The 20452-nt window shown below is 33.3% G+C and overlaps 1 protein-coding gene across 4 annotated transcripts in view; it reads left to right on the top strand.

The window, feature by feature from the left end:
• LOC136417265 (neurotrimin-like) overlaps nt 1-20452 on the top strand; it is a 118566-nt gene that overhangs the window by 589 nt on the left and 97525 nt on the right. The gene's annotated exons all lie outside the window — the stretch shown is intronic.

Consider the following 20452-nt stretch of genomic DNA (forward strand, 5'->3'; position numbering starts at 1 on the left):
TGAAATTAATGGAGCACATAATAGAGAGATAATCTGCTCAAAAGCTTTGAGCACGTACAAATTTTACATTGCCAGTGATTCAGGACCACTAATAATCAGAACAACACCACAGTAATATTTCATAACAGAGAACTATAATAACATTATGTAATTAAGGCCACAGGTAGAAATTTATCACTGCATTGTTAAATTATTATAATTTGCATCGAGTACCTATTAATTCATGTTCAAATTTTAGCGCATTACAGATGTAATAATAATTCATTAATAAGCCTTTAAGCGCCAATATTTTTATGAAAATAGTCGTATTTATATGGAGAAAACGGACAAAACAACCTCTAAAACACCAAACATTCACTTAAATACATATGTATTCCAACCACGCTAAAATGAAAAAGCTTTTAGAGAAAAAATCTTGATTAATCAGCAGATTAGTCAGTCTTTGAATTTCAGTTTAATTGAGAACTAGAAACTCTATATAAATACAGTTTCATGCAAGTATCATGGTTTGAAAAATGTAGGTTAATCAACCAATGTCAGTAATTTTCAATTTTTGACTGTTTCAGTCCGATAGCATCTTTAGAAATCTTAATGGTGGCCAGAAAGCTTGGATATGTAATTTCCAGGTATTTTTCCAAAATGCATTTTCAACACCTCAAAATAAATTAACAAAAAGTTTTTATATTTCCGAAACTGAAAGAATTTTAAAACTCAAAAAATGTTATTCACTCCATCTAATACGTTTTATATCAACCTTAATCTCCCTGTTGAGTTTTAGAAATCTTGCAAATAGTTTCCATCAAATTCTTTTAAGTATATTTTCAAAATCGCAAAATAAATCTACAAAGTAGCCCTGTATATCTGAAAGTTAAGGAGTTTTCAAAGTTGAATCAATGAAGATTTATTGATCTTGCTGAGATGATTCATTAGATGTATATTTTTATTGATATTGCTTCATACATCGTGGAGATGTCGATAGTCAAATATCAAAAACTAAAAAATGTCAGAAAAGTAGGTCGCTCGGCAAAATAAAAGACTTTAAATATTTTTTGAAAAATTTCTACATTTTAAATGTTATTTACTGTAGTAAAGTAATCTGAATCTTGCTTTCTAGAAATTTTATAAATGTAGCTTCTATCCTAATTGGATTTTCCAAATCGCAAAATAAATTCACACTCGCCCAGTATCTCGAAAAGTGAAGGTGTTTTTAAAATTTCGTTTATGAAAGTTTTTTTTCATAGAACTCGTTGAAACACATTGCTCCAAAAGTATTGACGGTGAAGTATTGAGTTCAAAATATCAAAAGAGTAACTAGTTTCCACACCATGGTCAATTGTAAGTCAATTGAACTTTTTACGAGTTATCTATGAAATTTAGTTATTTAATTTGAATTTTCCTTACATCTCAGAAACTAAAAAACTTCTTGCCAGTTTTTAGAAAATGTCTCTCTCTTAGTGTTTTGACTGTAATCAATTGATTGGGTCTTATATCAGCATTCGAATACTTATGGAACTCTAGAAATCTTATAAATTCAGTTTGCATAAACTTCTGCTTTACTGAGTTCTAAACTCACTTTCAAAATCGCAAAATAAATTAATGAATGAACTCGCTCTGTATCTCAGAAAGTTAAGGAGTTTTCAAAGCTGCGTTTATGCAGGATTATGGAGCTCATCAAGACGATTCAATTGATGCTACTTTTGACCCAGATTTCCGGGTCTCCCGGAGTCTTCGTCAAGATAATTTTTAAAAACACCATAGTCAGTGACTTTTGTCGTTTGGAAAATTTCAGCAAATATCCTACATTTATCAAGATTGGTTTTTGTGAAATCTATATCAACTCTGGAATTTTCAACTAGTGGCTAGAAGGCTCGGAATTTAATTTTCCAGTAGTTTTCCCAAAGGCATTTTCTAAGTCGCAAAATAAATTACAGAACAAAAGTCATGTACTTCAAAAACTAAAGGGGTTTTAAACATTTTTGGGAAAGTTTTCATATGTTTGAAGAATGGTTTTTAACTGCAATTCATTGGCTTGGATCCTATATGAATCTTAAAAACCCTATTGAATTCTACATACCCTGGAAATGCAGTTCCCATAATCTTTTCCTAAAGTTACTTTCAAAATCGCCAAATAAATTATTAAAATGGTCTTCGATTCCGGAAAGTTAGAAAACTTAAAAATCCTGTTTATGCAGATTTATAGAGCGGATCACGATGAGTCAATTGATATTGTATATTTTGACTCAAAATTAGAAGAATTCAAATGTTAATGAAAATCAATTTTGACCAAAGTTCCTCACAAAATTCTAAGATTTTGAGAGAAAATATGTTTTTATTTTCTTTAATATGGAGCCCCTAATGAGTTTATCAGCAATCTTAAACTGAAATAATAGTATTATTGAAAATCCTATAAAAATGGTGATTAAACCTTTTTTTTGTTTTTCTATTATTGAATACTTTCTATCGAATTTCGAATGTTAACACGAAAAAAGGGTAAAAAGTAAGTACTTTCTTGTTTTTGAAAATTTTCAGAAACATCAAAATATGTCATTTTTATAACCTTCAGATGATCTCTAGAAACTGGAAAACGGTAGTAGTAGTGTAGTAGCTAAACGGGAGGGCCAAAGCCCTGCGATTAGTCCCTTAGGGGCTCTCTTCGTAACTTTCCACTGTCCCCGGCGTATTGCAGACTGCTGGTTAGCAGTCATGATGCCTTGGATGTGTCTGAATGAGGCAAGATATCCTTGACCTGTTTACATTCTGTTGTCTGTATGTTTTTGCTCATGTTCCTGTATTCAGCACTTGGAAGACAGACTTTTTTCAAAAATCGTGAAAATGTAGTTTCAACGTCTTTTTCGAACTTCTCAAAATAGAGTTCGACGAGTTGATTTATTTAATACAGTTTCTGAGCTACACTGCTCTGTAGTTTCCGTAGTATCGAGGGTTGGAAAATGTAATAATAAGTTTCCAGCTTTGGATTTTTTCTTTTTTTTTCAGAAAAAACTTGTAAATTCGGAAAAAGATGTTTTAGGGTCTGATTGACTGATTAGGAGCCGATAAAACCTTTAACATCAAAATTGATGTTTCCTGAAAAACAAATAATAGTCGATAATAATTCTAGAGAATCAATAATTCGTGGTGGATTGGCGAACCAACTTTCACACAAATCTCCACAAAAAAGTTTTTTATTGCATTGCCAAGGAACGTTTGCAAATGTTGTAATCCATTTCAAGTAACACTGAATACGTGATTTCTCATGCATCACGTAAAAGTGTAATTTTTATTTTTTTCTGTTTGCGGTAAAATGACATGCTGCCTAAGCTGATTTCTTCGTATATAATTTCAGATGTTTGTGCTCGTTATTTGTGCTACACAAATATTAAATATAGAACTTTCCGGGGGCATAGGGACCAAATCGATAATATTTGTTGTTAGGTTCAGTTAATGCGTGAAATACGAGAATTTCAGAGACAGTCAGTACTTACACTTGGCGTACCAAGAGTACACACGCGTATCCTTGATACGCGACAGACATAAAGATACAGATGCTATATCAAGTTATTTAAAGGAAAGATTCGAAAGTAGGAAATAAAATTTCCTTGTTCGGGGCGATTTAAAAGAGTTAGGCCTGAGTTAGGACGAAGTTATTTTTGCGAGGGCTGACTTCTTAACATCTACAATAGTCAACCTTTAGGGAATTTCAATTTCTTTTAAAAGATCGGAAGAGGAACTGAATATATTTCGGCAACAATAAATTTTCTCAAGAGAAAAGTTTCCACATAGAGGGGAAACCTTCAGTAATTTCTACTACATACCTATGATGGTGCAACTCTTCAGAGAGGCCATAAAGGACAAAAGAGCAAAGGAAATAACAAATCTACGAATTAAAATGTGTTCTGCATCACGTCATAAACTAATGTAATCAAGGACATAGAGCTGTAGCCCGAATACTAAAAGCAATTGAATTTTGTGGAAATGGAAAGCAAATTTAAGTTGAGCGTAAATCTGCTTCTGCAATTATTGTGCATTTTGGTCCTTTTTTTTTTCCTGTGCAACAAATGAGCATATCTGCGGATGATTTCATGGCATTTGCCTATTCCTCGATGCGAAAACTTTTGCTCGGCTATTTTTGATTAGATTTTGACGTTTGTTTAAGCTTCGCCGAACTAAATTTGAATTATCACGTGACAGCCATGCAAACTTTGTATTTTAGCCCTTAATTGGCTTTGCCGCGAGTTTTCCCTTGCTGATCCTGATTCAAATCCATTTCAATTGCCTCTGCAATGTTTAATGCATTTTTAAATTGTTGTACAGTGGAAGAGATAACAATAGTGTTATTAAGCGCATTGAATTAATGCAGTGTTAAAAGTTTCAATTTGTTGTACCTGCGTATATTCGGAGGTTCCTTATTACGCTCCGAAAAAGTTCAAATAGTATTTACATCATTAAAAAAAAATTGAAATCATACAAACGAATGCGAGGTGTTTATTCTGACTGAAATATTATTTTGAAAGCTAATTTCCCCTTAATTCGGAAGAACTTTTTACGGTTTATAACGTAAAAGTAAATTCCGACCCGGATTAAAAAAAATTAATTACTTTTTGGCATATTTGGATTATGACTTTTTATATACACACCCAGCGAATAATGGAAGCTGAGTGAAATAAATTTGGAACTTGTAAAGCGGTTATTTCTGCTTGGTCTGAATGTAATATTTTTCAATAAAATAAAGACAAAAGGCTTATCCTCTATTTTCTCTTCTGTCTCACGTAAAAAGTAACGTTGTAAATTGAAATTTGAATACCAAATGCCATGCCTGAACACCGGGAATAGTCCAATCACCTGCAACTATCACTTCTCTTTTTTTGGCTCTAAAAGTGAATTTCTTTTTTAAAATAAGCAGGCGAATATATTCTTGATATGTATATTCGTACATGTACTTGAGGAGGAATTATTTTATGATTCTTAATGAAAATTATAAATCAATAAAAAAACAAAGTGTTTTCCCATACCTTGTTCCACAAATTCGTTTTAAAATCTAAAGGAAAAAAAACTAATTTTCTCAGTTTTCTCTTAGTTAAATAAGTGTTAAATTTATCAACCCTCTTGTCTGTTAATATTTAAAAATTAGCAATCTCACTCTTCCTTATTCTCATCTCCTATTCTGACACCAAGTGGTTAATTCGCTTTTAAAACTATGTATATTTAAACAACTATTGATATTCTTCATCAACTTCTCTTCCCTTTTTCTTATATACTTTTTAACTTTCCTAGACAATTATTCGACAGATTCGTCCCTGTTGCAACTATTCAACCAACACTTCTTATACTTATCATTTTTTATCTAGATCCTGTTAAAATCTGAAATATGCTACTTTTTTAGTCTTAAAGCTCATTTAATTCCAACTTTGTCTGAATAAATTCTTGTATTCAAATAAAATGTTAAACCATGGGTCAGTCTTTCTAATTCGTTTCTTCTCTAGTCTCTAATCTAAGAAATTCAACAGTTCCTTCTAAATTTCAATCTACAAAGGTATTTTAACTTGTAACATCTTGAAATTAATCAATTCTTCAACTTAAAGAAATGTAGCTTAACTTTCCGTTGAGTCTTCTTCCTTCCAAATCATTCTATTTCCATTCTATTAATTCAAATCCACCTATGCCAAACTTTGTCCAAAGCGTTCTGTAGTAAACTATTAATATATAGAGTGCCCCATTTATAAAGTTATAATTTCTCTCAATAATTCTGGAAATTTTGCTTTTCCTAAAATTAAATTTAGAATATTAAACTCTGACTGAAAAATTTTAAAAATTATTTTGAAGATGTTTTAATAACATTTACCGACAATTGAAAAAAATGCACGTTTTCGAAACACACCGTTGGAGTTTTCGCCACTTAATATTTCTCAAAAATCGACCTTTCATCATCAAAAACCAACACATAAGTTCTTTTCACTTTTCTAATCAGGAAACAGGGTTTATCCGTCAAAATAGTTCAAATCTAATCACCTCGGACATGAACAGGGTTTCAACTTCAACTCTTAACATGAAGATAACGAAATCCATTAGAAATATAAAAATATATACTTCACGGAAAAAACATATTTGGCAATTAATTTTAAGTTAAAAAAAATGTCTTTGTAAAAAGGAATTAACAGAAAAAATTGCAGAAGATATCTGATAAATTTATGCAAAAAAATTGCAGTTCCAGCAGCAGCCATTGAAGAGATTTACCCAACCTTAGAGCTTGGGTAATTTTTAAGTAAAATGGAATAATGTTTCGGGTCGAAGATACGTTAATTTACGTCCCTAATTCTCCAATTCAACCAATCCAAAATTAGAAAGAGTTTAGTTTGCGAAAATCAAGTTTCGACAAAGAAGGCGAGAGGCTTAGAACTTTCTTTAATCTTGAGGATCCTATGTGTCTCCCCAATCACATAACTTTTTAAATGCATTGGAACTTGGGTAATATAACTCTAAGAAATCAACATAGGTATGTAATTAAAGACTGATGTGAGCTAAGGGAGGATATAAATCCGTGGACGATAATATTCTGCTGAAAGTCTTAAGGGGGTGAATGTTTTATTGGGATCACGGAAAGACTATTAAAATCCTGAAAGCAGGAGCTAGAAAAATTAAACAGTTGTAAAATTCATAAGTTTGCGGGGCAAAAATGTGATTTGATAAAATGATGAGGTGGAGACGGTTGAGGGGCACCTGAGGGATCTTTCCGAGCACCTGATGTGGAAAAGCTGGAAATATTGTCTACAATGAACCGTAAAACGGATATAACAGGGCCGAACTCGTAACACTAAGTCGGAGTTGTCTTGTCTATTTATGACCGATGAAATTCATTTTCGTTTTAGGAAGGATTAGGTCGTTGGCGGTGAGTTTCTCTTTGTCATTCTGAGAAGATAAGCAACTGAGTTAACGATTTTGCCCGTTTTCATTTAAAAGTTTTTCCCGAGTCTATCGACAATATATTATTACGGAGGTAGCAAATCCGCATCTGGATAAAAGATAATACCAACAGCGATCTGGAAAATTGCGATGTGAAAAGTTCTCCCGATAAGTTCACCTAGGCTGGGCTCGGCTGTCTCACTTGCCATTCTACTCGTTGATCCCGTTTGAACGCTTGTCGACTTGTTAAAACTCTGGGCATTAGGCTCCCGCCGACTTCCGCCAAATTCAATGAAATTGTTCGAATTTTTGACCTTCGCCAAAAACACGTACGACCAATCAGGGAAACTTCTTGATGAGGGCCCAACGCACGCATTCAAAATTATTTACTTTTCCAACTTAAAGATAAAATTTACCTGGAGCAACGTAACCTGATTCCTAATTACCTTGATCCTATTTTTTAAATTGATCTTCTTTTTGTTTAATTTACAGACCCAAAAAAACTTCCTAATGCCGCCGCCAATTTCATTAGAGAAACTTCCCCAACGGTAATGTCTCAATATATAGAAAAGTTTCCCAGATAATGAAGGATTTACCTCACGTTCCCAGTCAGTTAAACAACAGCTGTGTTTGTAACCCCTCAATTATTACAGCATTCCTATTTCAGACTAATAAGCCTGATTAGCGAAAGGAAATGATATAGGGATGGTAAACTGCAAAAGCAAAATATGTCTCCAAAAGCAAATTAATCAGTCTAATAGTCTGGTTAGCGTACACCTCGCTGTAGTTTAGGTATTAAATGTCCTCTTTAGCTCAGAGGTACATTTTTAATATCAATATAGGTGACTAATTTCGTAGACGTGTACAGATTGTACAGATTTGGCAACTTTAGTGTAACTTCTTCATAGTCTCATGCTGGTAAATATTTGACCTACAAAATTCTCTATTTTTAACAGGTCTAGATATTTCACCAGTATAAGTATAATATGTAATAATAAGATTCTAAATGGCGTTCATTAAAAATAATAATAATAATAATGCGCTCTAAACATTTAGAATGCATTTAATTAAGTGATTCTTTAGGAGCTGACCCCCAAGCCACAATCACCTCTTCCTGTCACTCGCATGTGATTATCTAATTAGATTTGCAATATAAAGCAAAAAGTTATAATCTGAAATTAAATTTTTGACAAAAAAAAAAGATTTGGCTTCCAACAACTTTTATCGCCATCTAGCCACGATCTCCACTCCTCCCCTCGATTTTATCTTTACGACCCTTTTTCCTGGTGGGAAGTGAGCTATAAAGAAACTACACTAAAGTTGCCAACCCTGTGTAGAATAGAGAGCATTTTTATATTGGACACTCTATATGTTGATCTACTAACTCAAGGAAATATTGAATTCTCTGGATAAATGATAAAGAAAGTAGTACTAGCTCACATATTAAATATTATTTTTTAAATTGCGTTGAGTGTGATTAAAACTTTAAAATGTTTTAATTATTAAATAGAAAATGCTCTTCAACCGCTGCTAAATATTCAAGCTATTGTCGTGTACATAAAAGAGAAACGAGGCCATTAGCAGAATTAATATCTTGGAGAATACAATTCCATTTAAAGGAAAATTTGATTTTACGTCCCATCTAGCGAAGGCAATAATTTTTCAATGTGTCTCCGTAAGTAAAAGCCACTTGTGCCATTCATCGTCACCCTAATTTCGGCTAAACAGGCATTATTTAGCAATAATGTAATAGCTTGCACCCTGCCATACGCTGATTAGGGGGTTGCCGAGCGCTTTACCATGTTTTTCCCTTACATGTCAGTGGTGTAGTGTGACGTGATTTATTATCTACCCCATTCTAAGGAAGATAGTGACGCACCTGCTGTGTTTAGTTTCTTGTTTCGCAATCTCTTTATAGGTAGAAAAAATTTTTCACTATGCACGTAATCCCTATCTAGGTCATTCAATATATATATACTTTCAGTATAATTAGATTCAGCAGCGAAGTAAAAAAAAAAACGATTGGTGGCACTGAACCTTAACAATGACCATCCCCTAGACAAGAAAGCCCTCTGTCGCTATCGACAGGAGCAATGAATCCGAACTAAATATTTCACCCCCATATAGGACACAAATTCACTGTCAAATTTAACGGCATCGTACGCTCTTGTTGAGGGAGGCGAATCTAACCACAGATGACAGACAGCCTTAAAGTGGTAATTGGGTTTCGTTTCTTTTTTGTGGGGACATATTTATAATGTCACGATTTCCTCTGATTGTCACGCTCCTCCTGGCGGCCCTTACGAGCACTTCTTTCCGCCTTATGAACATTTCTTTCCGACCTTTTAAAAATTTCTAACGATCCCTTTGTTTATTAAATCACAATGTTTGTGCCGCAGTTATCTTAGCTTCCCAGAAAAATTCCCTTTGATCAAAAGGTTTTCTTCGGGGTTTTCTATGTGGGGAAATTCTAATTGTTATTTTTTGCCTTTATGTAAGTATTATATTTTTGCCCTAAGGAAAACCAGATGGGATGTTGACATTTTTATATCATTGCTTCTTTGGAATGTATTTAATATACCACTTTTGTTTTTTGTGGAAACATGCAGGAACATTTTTGTTTTAAGAATAAAAAAGCGGTTTAGGTTATTATTACCAAAAACTATAACGTTAGGGATGTGAACCAGTATCACTACGTTATTATTTATTCTTACATACATACATTACATACATATTACTTATTATTATATATTACTTCTTCTTTCACGAAATCTTTTCTGCCAAGACAACATATTATTTAGGAAGATAGTACTTTGAAATCTACTCTTTAAAGTTCAGTAAGCTCCATTGATTGACTCCATAAAGTTAATTCTCCTAGAAAAACATATACCTACAATCCATCCCAGATTGGTATTCCACGTATTGGAATCTCGGAAACTATAGGAGCTACAAAATCTGTCAAATGGGGAAAGTTCTAGACATTTTCGTTTGTAATGAGAGACGAGATCGAGAACCTGAACAGTTAGAGGACAAAGTCAACTCTTACTGTTCAGGCTTTCCAGAAATTTTGAGAAAACCAAAATGGAGCGTCTTCAAAAAAAACATCTTCGTGTTTTTATTTTAAATGAACCAAATCTGTAAAAATATTTCTGAAGGAACTTTTTGAGGGAAATACACTAGTGAAGGTGAAACTTCAAAACAACATGAATGGCTAGTCCAAACCACACATATGTATACAGCCTTGGCAAAAAGTATTTGTCACTTATGTAAAACCTCAATAATTTTAAATTGTTTTATATTCAAGATGAAAGGAAAATACCAGTTGATAAAAATAGGAATATTTATTAAAATAAAATATTAAACATTAATATTTAGTAGAAAAACTTTCAGCTTTAATAACAGCGGTGATTCTTTTGAGTAAACTCGACACTAAACATCGGCATTCTTGTAGAGTAAAGTTATGCCACTCTTGAATCAAAACATTTTTTAGTGATTCTTTTGATGTAATAGAGTGTTCTTTAGTTTTGCGCTTCAGTATCAACCAAAGATGTTCAGTGGGGTTGAGGTCCGGTGACTGAGGAGGCCAATCTATGACCTCAACCCCATTATCTGAAAACCACTTCATTGTCGTTCGCGATTTATAAGATGGCGCGTTGTCTTGCTGAAAACGAACGCCATCCATATTGGTATTTTATTAAAAGACGGTTCTAGTGCCGTTTCAAGTACTTGAATATATTTTTTTTAATCAATTCGACTCTCACACACAACGATTTCGCCCACTCCGTATGCCACACCATTATACTTACTCCTCCGTATTTTATGGTTTATACGATACATTCAGGCTTGTATTCTTCGCCTATTTTGCATCTAACAAACGTGGCACTCGCGGTATCAAAAACCTTAAATTATTACAAAAATCATTGAATATTTAAAGGACGACTAATAGGAATTTTACTTGTTCCTCTATTTTTATAATGTATTTGAAATAAATTTATTATTCATAAAATAAATACATCTCGAAGTCACACTTGTTCGACCACATGATATTTGACCAATCCTCTTCAGTGAAATTTTTATGTTGAATACACCATTGTAAACGTTTTTTTTTAAATTATTTTCTGACAGCCACCGTTTCTCACTTGCTTTCCAACCTCTGAGCCCGACATGTTGAAGCCGTCTCCTGACTGTTCTGGCAGAAACTTTTTTCTCAGTGCCTCCGAATAATTTTACAGCCAAATCAGAAGATGTGTCTCCGATTTTGTAAAGAAGTGCCTACCAACTGGCGATCTTCTCTTGCGCTTGTAGTGCGTTTTCTTCCACTTCATTTTAAATTTTTATGACTTTTTGTTTTTTTATATCGTTTTAATGTATATCGGACTGTACTGAGAGAACACTTGACTATTTTTGCGATTTGTGTTTTATTTTTATCTTCCTCAAAAAGTAACTTAATTGTTATACGTTTTACTAAATCTAATTTTCTCGTTTTTGGAGTTTTTGTAATAAAATAAGAGTTTTCTTGAGAATAAACCACTATGAGCTAATAATTATTAATCGATGTACACAGTACGAGTGACCAAGTAAAGTGAATACCTACTACCTTGAAAGTAAAATTCAAATTTGTTGCTGTAACCGTGTCGCGACTTGTTCTTGAGCGTTTATGATGGGATACTTTGTTTATGTTATTCAGGTGATCACGCCGATTAATAACAAAATTCAAAATAATTGCTTAGAGTTAAAAAAATTAAATTTCTAAGAATTGAGAGAGGTGGCAAATAATTTTAGGCAAGGCTGTATGTATATATACATATATATTTCATATTCATAGACGTATTTCATTTAAAAAGTTACTTGAGAAATATTTTTACAGACTTCGATTATTTTCTAAAATTAAAGATTTGAATCATGTTCATAGGATTAAAAGACCGGTTCATATAACATCATATAAGAAATCCCATAGTTTTGCCAGTAATACCATGTTGTTAGCAATGATGAAACTCGTTAAAGCAAAGTTTCAAAGTCAACGTAGAAGAGAAAATCTTAGAAATACGGCAACTTAACAATGTGTAAAACAAATGGAAGCTTGGCTGTAAAGGATGATTAGATGGCCATTAATTTAAAGAAGAAAGAGCGGTATTAGAGGGCATTAAGTGACAGTGTCCATGAACATTAGAGGATTAACATAGTAAATGGATGAAACCGTAGCCTTAAACTGAGCCCAGATAAAAGGCCTTTTCGCCGAAAAGGGAGCGTTATTTATTCTTATCGTCACGATGTATCGTATTGGGCGATTTTTGCTAGAAAATGAAAATTTCCGACTGGTTTCAGCCCTACCTAAAGTCTAAAATAAACCTACGTTTGTTTTCCCTTTGTTTTTGTTTATGTAAATTTCTCCTCCCGATGTCGTTTAAGGGGATTTTTTCTTCCATGCTCCTACTATTCTGGGTCGTCTTGCCACCGATTGGATTTCATACCATCGGAGATAGCACCTCGTATTTGTACAATAGAGACAAAAGTATGCAAAAAATGAAATATCCTTTAACATGAGAGGTTAAAATTTATTGGTGATTCTCCTTCCGTAACTTTCGGGCTAATAGTAAGCTAAACAAAAGGCAAACACTCGGAAAAGAGACAAAATTGGGAGAGTTTACAAATAAATAGACGCTTTGTTACATCTGTTCGGTTTCAACACATTGTCAGATGGGGGAGGCACAGTTTGTTTTTGTAAAACGAAATCGGTGTATACGATGTCTCTTCACTCTTCTTTTTTTTTAATCATATCAATTTACGTTAACACAAATGCCTGCGTTAAATATCAAACCCACAAATAACAAACCACCTACTCTTATTAGAATATTATAGCAGATTAACTTAGCAACGAAATATTAATGAATAAATTAGAAGGGAGTTAGTATTTATCTATTTAGAGCGCAGACCCAATGAACTTAATTGAGAGTTTAATTATCGGTAAATATTTTAGTAAGTTAATTAATTCTGGAGATACACTGAAGAAATTTAGCTATGTTTTGGATATACACACTGAGCGGCTAAAGTATACATCATGGCGAGCGGCAGCATTTAGTTTTCTGTTTGAGTTTATGTTCCCGTCCATTTAAGTTTCCAATATATTCAACCTAATATCCTTTGTTTTAATCCTTCTAATTATACATACTTTCGCTGGAATAAGTGTATTGAAACCCAATTAAAAAGGAGCCAGGCAATTAAGTATAACCATCGAGCTGAACTGACCCGAATCTTTTTCAAAATTTTACCAATAAAGTCATCTGATCGTGATAACTTTAAACTAATTAAATTTCCCATCCTAAATTGTGGATTTAGGTTCAGGGAATTTTATACATTTTGGATCCTCGTAAAACAACTAGAAAAAGTGTTCGCCAAAGAAACTTAATTAAATGCGGGCAATTCACCATACAGAATCTTTACCAATAGATACCACATATCCAAGATTTTCTCAAATATATTTAATTTTCTTCCTTAGAGTTTCATGGTTATTGTCAATTTAGAAATTTAGCTTAGCCGTTCTAATTGTCTCCAAATTCCATGAAGAGCCTCATACATGCAGAATATTAATGCTGATTCCCAGTTGGCCTGAACTGACCTGACTATTCTTGTTTATGAGTTCATGGTTGAAAGAGCAAATTTTTGGTTTTGTTTTTCTTTAAATTTGAATATGTTCATCAAAAAAATACGGTGGACGAGTGCAATAGAAAAATGCGGTAATTGCAATGAAATCTCAGCAAAATTAAGTGAAACAATTTATTGCTCCCACATTTAACTCACAAATTGCTTAAGATAAAGGCCTAGAACAGAGACGTACCTCCTCGTGTACAGAAAGAAATGTATATTTATTATTTGACTTTTAAAATTAGTTTACTTAATATTCCCTTTAGTGTTTCGCTGTAGCCGCAATAAATTTGTGAAAACACTCAGATCCCCTAAATAAAAACGGTCAGAAAGAACGAAACTTTCAAGATAAAATGCAAAAGTAGAAATAATTAACACAGATTTTTACAATATGTAAGCTAGGTGAGTTTAGTCTGCTCATATTTCAGTGCTAAAGCTACTGCCTTTATCTCAAATTTTATTTTACTATAAATTGTGTCTCTTTTGTCTTTGCGTAAAAATGTAAATTGCCTTTATGCCACTGCATTCCAAGGGTGAGGAATGGAAGATAAATATTTCTAAAATTAACATATTTTTCTAATTAGAAGAATACGAGGGGTACCACCAAACGGACTTTCCAAATCCTGCCTATTGTGCTCAAACGTGGTTTACGCCCATATTGGATCTGGCATTCAGTAGTAGAACAATAACTTACCCGACATTCTTTATGTGATTTGCGAAGGGGAATCACCGGGATTAGTCGAAATCAGCTTCTTCCCTATGAATCATTTTTATGCACCGCATCTGGTACCCCAGCCAAAGGACACAGTAAAGCCCCGACGTTTAATATTCCCCTTAACTCCCCTGATGGACCGGTTTCAGGATGAATTTTTAGCAAAGACAACTCTCTTAGGAAGGGACATAACTGCCAAAACCGTATTATTAGAACTTGATTATTAGATTTCTTTATTTAAGGTGATAGCTGACCCAGTATTGAAAATTTTCAAAGAGAAGTTACGGGGGCTTAAGTATGTGTATCCGGCCCTGTTTAGGGCAGTTGTATTACTATCAAACGGTGTGGAAATATGCGTCCTTGTATAGGGATACACAATTTAATTAAAGACAACATATTTCATCCATTGAAGAACGATAGTCTTATCAATACAGTTATTTATGGTATTTTTTCCTTTGTCTTCAGTTAATTTTCATAATTGCAAACACCCTCGCTTCAGCCAAATGCAAATAAGTATGTTTTCAAAAAATCGCTTTGCTACTACTGCTAATGCCATTTATCAGTCGGAAATTTATCACTTAAATTCTGTACAGTGGTAGTGGCCATTACAAAGTGGTACAAATAGCTTAGCGCCGTTTATAAATCAGGCAAAGGGATAAATTTTAAAGTTCCATAAAGCTCAAACGGCGCCAACTAGTTTTTGGACTTTCAAAATATATTTTGGGGTTAATTATATCAGCCCCGCTGTTTGTCACTTTGTCGCCCTTTTGAATGTGCAGTTTAACTTTGCCGCTAATTTTAATTAATGTCGTATACATGTTTTACAGAATATTCGTGGCTTATTGTATTTTTCGAAATTAACCTTAGGAAAGTTAAAATTGAAGGTTTTAATATGTTACTCGTCTTAGTAATTCATAAGTAAGGAAAAGGGGATGTCGAATAGATTTTACAGCTCTTAATTTGTTTTTCAACAGTTTTAAAATCCTTACTCATCTGATTTTACACAGCTTAGGGACGAAACTATGCCCCTTACATTTCCACTATCAGTAACTAATTTTGAAGGTTGTTTTTTAAGAATCAAAAGGGATATCCTATTTTTACATGGTTTTTAAACGATTTATTTCCAAATTAGCCTTAATCCAATTTGAAAATTTCTCTGAAAAAAAGATAGGGGGAGAACATTTGGTCTGTACTCTTCTACTCTTTATTTTTAAGCAGTTTCAAAATGGAAATGACTATATTATACTCTTTACTTTTTCTTAACAATTCTGGTGATTTATTTCCTCTTTTCTAAAATATTGAAAACAGTGCGAGAAATGCAAATAAGAAGGTTAATCTAAAAAAGATAGCTATATTTGAAATATTTCAAAGATTATTTAAAAATTCTCAAAATTTTCGTTTCAGAAATGTTTTGTTAGGATTTAAAGATCGAAATTCAAAATTCCTGCCTTAATCTATTGGAGAGTCCATTCAATAGCGGTGTTTCGTTGAGATATAAACTAGCAGAAGTGTTCGACTCCCTTTTTTTAGGCTCTCCTGAAAGCTTTTAATGTAGAAATACAATGTTTAAGTAACAGTATAAAAATTTGGGAGCTCCAATATTTTCTGATAAAATTCTAATTTAACTTACCAGGAAACAGACAAATATGCATAAATTAAACCTCAAGAATTTCTGGTTGTATAGCATTCCCCAGGATTCCGATACGCAGCCTCAATATGATCCATTCCTCACTTCCTATTTCCTCTTTAATATTTCCTTCTTTTTCCACTTTCTATTACAGTTCACATAAAAGCAATATCAGTACTGTTTGGCTAGTTTCTACTCTTCTTCCAAAGTTTCCTTAGCATAAAATACAGCAAAAATATGCTGCAACTGGACTTTTGAATTCAGAATTGAAGCTAGAAAATTTCGGTTTTTGATATGGTATTGGACACTGATTTTTTACTTTGTGTTTTAACAAATGGATATAAAGAAGTTGAATACAAACAATATGTACGTAACAAAATGTGAATTATGATTTTTTTAATAAAAAGTTGTCTTACAGCACTCAAAAGTTTTACCAGGTCCGTATAAAAAAAAAATAAAGAAGAGTTGTTCAAAAATGCGAGTTGGTTGCAGAAGCGCTACGTCGACAGTGTGGTGATAACACTTATCACACAAAATATCGCCGTATAAACGACACGATAGTCGACCACACTGTCCTATCACACTGTTGCGTCGGCGCTACCCCATTATCTCGTTTAAGTAGATTGTTGAGAGTATTGTCACAACAGTTGTGGAACTATCACGAGTATTAAGAACAACTATGTGATAGTTCTCTCTTTGAGGTGCAATTAACTCAGGGTCCTCAACATTACTAGTCGTTACAAATGTGACTATAATATTTTACATGTAGACATTAGATTTTCGTGATACAGTTCTTGAGATGATTCTCGCGAGAATGCGTAGGTGCAAGGACTATCATCATGAAATTGACCGTTATATCCTTTGCGATTATTTTTAAAATTTCTATTTAATCCGTTTTGGTGTTGAAATTCAACTGACTTTGCAAGAATCTTTGTTCTTTGAAAATAATTTGCAGAAAATAGCGCAATATTCGGCAGAATTGGCTAAAATAATAGGTAGGGCAGGCGTCTAAAGACGATGAATCTTACTTATCTGAAAAGTTAAAAGATGCGAAAACGATTGTTCGTTCGCGAGGAGCAGCGAGTGACAAGTGGGAAGCTAAAGTTGGAGCTCGAGATACAGATAGTGCGAAAGATTTATTGTTATATCGTCGGGATTTAGATGGAACAGACCGGCCGAGACAAATCCTCTCTGATGGAAGCCATTATCACCGGTTAGTCCCGCTGCAAACGCTACAACGCCCCATCAGGCACTTTTAAACTTATTCACGATTTCAACTAACCTGTTTTAGATTTTATCAGGAGAATTCGTAGCTCGCGGCTACTAAACCTGCTCCGAGTAAATTAATGCTTCATGAGCAACGAGAAATTTATAATTGCGACGCCATTTTAGGTGCGACCGCGACATCAAAAAATCTCATTTAAGAAAACGGAAAATGACAAGTTAATTTACTTTTTCAACGGTGCTGGTGTAAACAAGCGTCGGAACTTTTTAAATTGTGTTCATTATGCGAATGATACCCACTATATTGTTTAAATGTAAATTTCTGGCTTGGCTATATTCTGTGACCTCACGTTTATGTATATAGCAGGAAATGAACAGGTCACTGCCAGGATAGGAACATGCCAACGTGAGATATTGACTTTTAGCTTCTTTCTGTTACAGACAAACACTTCAACCAACGTGTTGGTCAACTCCATTGAAATTATAAAACATTCCCTTGCAGTTCTTCAAATAACGTTAACGTGATAAAAAACATTGTCCTTGGCGTTAATAGAAAAAGCGTTGAACAACGGTACGTAAAGGAAGCTTTTAAAACAACGATCTTGAAGGTAAAATAGCATCAGCCCTAAATGCATCAAAAATAACAGTTACAGAATGAATTCGAAATCTGCGGCCCATTAATTAAACACGCAAAGCAGTGCTGAAATGCCGGTAGTGCTTCAAGCGAGCACCTTTACATAAATACCATTTAAATTTGTATAAACACCAATTTCATACTATAGCTCTTTAGTATCATGTATCAACTTTAAATAGTTTTAAGGAATCAATAATTCTTTTAAGTGCCTAAGTATACTTAGAAAGTTACTCAAATTTCTTCATGACTGGAAATAGATTTAACAGACGTTGGTTCTTCCATTAGTTTCGTAACATACAGGGTGTCCCAGTTGTTCCTTTCAGAATGTTTTCTTAACATTCGATAGAAAAACTTGATTCAGCAAAAAAACTTCATATAAACATAGGTCCGAAAGTGCTTATTTTTCGAGATACAAAGTGTTAAAAATGTAAAAAAAAAATCGTTTTTTTTGCTATCACGTCTTCATCTTTGAAATTATTTCAATTAAAATTGGTAACATAATATCAATAAATGAACTGCTTTATTAGGTGGTAATAATACGTTTTACGTGCAATCAGTGGTGGCGTCGTGAGGTTGCACCACCATGAATTAAGACAGAAAAGTTAGGCGGGACTGCTTAAAGTAAAATTGCGTATTTGTTTCTAAATCATCAGTTCAACCTCTTCAAAAAAGGTCTTTTGATTCTTCTTCGTATCTCCTTCTGTTACAGAAGAAATTGGTACTTTAGTTAACAAATACAACCATATGACAAAACTAATTTATTAGTTTTATTACAATAGCACTAAATATTTTATCACATTACATTAGATACTTGAAAGAAAAGACCAGAAACGAACTTATCCTGCGAATTACAAACGTGTGTGCAGAAATACTAGTGTGCCACCTGATTGGTGGTAGGAAATCCGTCAGACGAAAGTGTGAATTGTGTGTTAAGCAAAATGGTTCTTATTTTGAACACTTACTTTAAGTATCTAATATCTAATAACTGTTTTAAGTATTTTTTTATCAATAAATTAGTTTTGTCATATGGCTATATTTGTTAACTAAAATATCAATTTTTTTCTGTAACAGGGAGAGATACGAAGAAGAATCAAAAGATCTTTTTTGAAAAAGCCGAATTGATGGTTTAGAAAAAATACGCAATTTTATTTCTAACTTTTCTATCTTAATTCATGGTTGTGCAACCCTACAACGCCACCACTGGTTGCACGTAAAACATATCATTACCACCTAATAAAGCAGCTCATTAGTTGATATCATGTTACCAATTTTAATTGAAGTAATTCCAAAGATGAAGACGTGATAGCAAAAAAACGATTTTTTTTTACATTTTTTACACTTTGTATCTCGAAAAGCAAGCACTTTCGGACCTATGTTTATATGAAATTTTGTTCCTGAATCGAGTTTTTCTATCGAATGTTGAAGTCCGGCTAGAAACAAATGGGACACTCTGTACAGGATGATTCACAACTTATCAATAAAATTTTAGGGATAGGTTTGTCATGAAAAACTAAGTAGATTTTGAAAGAAAAAGTTTTGGAAAATCTTAATCTTTAAAAAATTTTCGAAAAAAATTGTTAAAGTTTAGCTATTGTATAATTGGACCACTGTAATATTCCCGTTTTTCTGCAGAATCCCTTTTAGGTTCATCAATCTTACATATAATTTACAGTTGGGTCTCCCACGTGTCAATGGTTGGGAGCTGAAGACATGGGTGATCTAACTTAAGGGTACTTTTGTTTCATCCGAAATAAAAGAAGCGAACTTACATGTGTAAGCAATTTTGGCATCATAAATTGTTACCCTTAAGTCGGATTACCCATGTCTTCAACTTCCAACCATTGACACGTGGGAGACTTAACTATAAATTATACGTAAGGTTAATGAACCTAAAAAGGATTCTGCAGAAAAACGTAAATATTACAGTCATCCAGTTATACAATGGTTAAACTTTAACAATTTTTTCCACGGAAATTATAAGGATTTTTCAAACATTTTTCTTACAAAATCGACTTAGTTTTTCATGACACATCAACCCCTTCAAATTTTATAGGTGAGTTGTGAATCACCCTGTGTATATTATGAAGCTGTTTCAAGGGAATTATGATAATTTTTTATGTTCAAGAAAGTTTGTAGCCTTGTATGTGTTTTGCATTTACTTACTGATCATTTCTCATTTAGCCCAGGGAGATGAGAAAAAAACCAGATAATTTTAGGTTGGGATGTTTGGAGAAAACATCACATTTTTTATGTCTTTTTAGTTTAAAGTTAACTCCATGGTTATAAATTAATGTCTAGATGGGTAATTACCCTCAGGAACTCCCATAAATATGGCTTAGTCAGCCAAAAACTGTCGAATTAAAATGCTGCTAGTAAATAGGCAAAATATTATCGCAGTAGGGCAATTAGTGTTTTTCCTTAAGCCAATTTAAAATTGATGCTGGCAAAGGGAAACAGGAAAGTTTTTGTTTTATCTATTTCTACTTTTTACTTTCCCGGATACTTGTTTTTCCCGAACGTGTGCCTGCAATTAATTATCTGTCGACAAGGATTTTGTTCTAACAACTTTTTCGAGTTCTATTCATTTTATCGTTTAGATCCAACTGTCTAACACCTTATAGACAAAGTTTTCGTCGATTTTTGGGCCACATTTAGTATTTGTTCGTTGAAATGTTTTAGAAAAAAATGATGTCACGATGTGAGGACATGAAGCGTT

The sequence above is a fragment of the Euwallacea similis genome, chromosome 27 (assembly GCF_039881205.1).
Source record: "Euwallacea similis isolate ESF13 chromosome 27, ESF131.1, whole genome shotgun sequence".
In the NCBI taxonomy this organism is placed as follows: domain Eukaryota; kingdom Metazoa; phylum Arthropoda; class Insecta; order Coleoptera; family Curculionidae; genus Euwallacea; species Euwallacea similis.